The following is a 2284-nucleotide window of genomic DNA, read 5'->3' on the forward strand; positions in this document are numbered from 1 at the left end:
AAAACTAAAAGCAAATGGCAAAATCATACCCACTGACCTGAAATAGGGCCCAAATGGGGACAAAAAAGAGACATTTTTCTTTGCCTCCATCCTCTGACACAGCCTTTAGGGGGACGATGCCCTACGGCTGCCCCCAGCTGCCTAGAATCCACTCTACCCCAGACTACAGTGACAATTCTAAGGCCACCTGTCTTATGCAGAAACCGGGAGACAGAAGGGGCCACACTACGGGAAGGAATGTTCTCTGAGGGAGAAACAGGTCCGTTTGGCACACCTTTCCACAGATGCACCCAACCCCGACTGGAATAACTGCTGCTTACTCCTCTGCTCATTGTGTCTTTGCAACTAAAAGAAAAAAATTGAAGCAATTATCTCTGATGAGTGACATTACTGCATAACTTGTTATTCTCTCCTTTGTGCCATTATGAATTGACAAGTCCTTTGCAATAAGATAGAGAACAGTTTTGTAATAAAAAGGAACACAGTTGTTTTAAAAAACAAATGAAAACACAGGTTACAAAAAAATGAAGTAATAAGGTAATGCATATAAATTAAGTCAAAGCAATGGAAAATCCATTGCAAACACAATAGAGATATAAATATATATGGAAAAGAAGGACTAGATGACAATAAAACAAGATATAAACTTTCAGTTTATATGGTAAGAATAATGCTATTTTTTTCTAATAATCTCTGTTTTCAAATTTTCTTTAATGAATATCTGTTGACCAGCCCTTGTCCATTCTAGGGTGCTGTGGGATTAAGATCAAACGAGGTATAGAATCACACATGCCTGGGCTTTAATCCTGCCTCTGCAGCTTACTAACAGTATGTCCTTGAGCAAGTGACTTGACTTCTCTGAGACATACATATAGGTCCTGGCTGCCCAGATTACTATAAGCATGAAGAAAGATGATACAGACTAATGCTCAGCACAGGGTCTGTCAGAGGTAGTAACTGGGCTGTTGTAGCTATTACACTAGGAAACTTGATGATTTGTGACTTTGCTGTTTATTTATGTATTTATTTTATTGTATTACTAATCCTCAGTTAAAAATACATGTGAGAAGCATCCCCCGAATCTCACCAAATTTTTCTTTAGTTTCTTACCCTGTAGGTTCTATTTCTTCCTTAAGGGCATTGACCACATCTTGCCCTCATATAATGTCTCTTTCCCCAGACATTGCCCCTCTCCATCTAGGCTCCTCATCGTCACTTACAGTTTCTCTGGGGAGTTAGGATGGCAGGGTGAACCAGCCTTAGATACTCTCTAGTCTATGGATGGTGATAGCTCAGGGAACCTCCAGCAGCAGCAATTCCTGTCTCAGTGTGTCCCTGGCTTTCTGAGACAATGTTCATCTTAACTCACACATTCCCTCGTACAATGAAAAAGTGAGGGAAGACGACATGTACTTGGCCAATGACCCTCCACTATCTGGGGCCAGTGCAACTGGGCATTGAAAGCCTTATCTGGGCTGAGTGGCAGTGGCTCACACCTGTAATCTCAGCACTTTGGGAGGCTGAGGCAGGAGGATTGCTTGAGGCCCGGGGTTTGAGTCCAGCCTGGGCAATATAGCAAGACCCCCGTCTCTACAAAAAAGAAAAAAATCAGCTGGGCGTGGTAGTGCGTGCTTGTAGTTCCAGCTAACCGAGAGGCTGAGGCAAGAGAATCACTTCACCCCAGGAGTTGGAGGCTGCAGTGAGCTATTATTGCACCACTGCACTCCAGCCTGGGTAACAGAGCAAGATTCATTACTGGATGCCCATCACAACCTTTCAAAGACCGTGGCCACCATTGGCTGAGACAGTGCTAGAAGGGAATTTGGTTGATGGTAATAACTTGAACGTCACTGGCCATCTGCTCCCTAATCCTTCAGTCCCTTTCAAACTCCCCACTGCCCAGAACAACATTTCAGAGAATCTCTGGGAAGAGTGGCACACATTTGGAGGCACGGGCAAGAGTAGCTGGCTGGGAGTGGTTCACAGCCTAATGTGAGACTCATTCTGTAACACAAGAGAGGGTAATAAAAGGCATATCAATCAAGTTTCAGCTGCAATTGGAGAAGAAGTGATTTGAGCTTAGCATACTAGTAAAACCCCCAAACAGGAGGTGAGACACTGCAGCCTGGGCCCCTCTACACTGAATGGAAAGAGTAGAGTTTCTGAAACCTGCTGTTTAAGATCACTATGAGGCCGGGCGCGGTGGCTCAAGCCTGTAATCCCAGCACTTTGGGAGGCCGAGACGGGCGGATCACCTGAGGTCAGGAATTCGAGACCAGCCTGG

Source organism: Colobus angolensis, unplaced genomic scaffold, assembly GCF_000951035.1.
Source record: "Colobus angolensis palliatus isolate OR3802 unplaced genomic scaffold, Cang.pa_1.0 Scaffold283, whole genome shotgun sequence".
Taxonomy (NCBI): Eukaryota; Metazoa; Chordata; class Mammalia; order Primates; family Cercopithecidae; genus Colobus; species Colobus angolensis.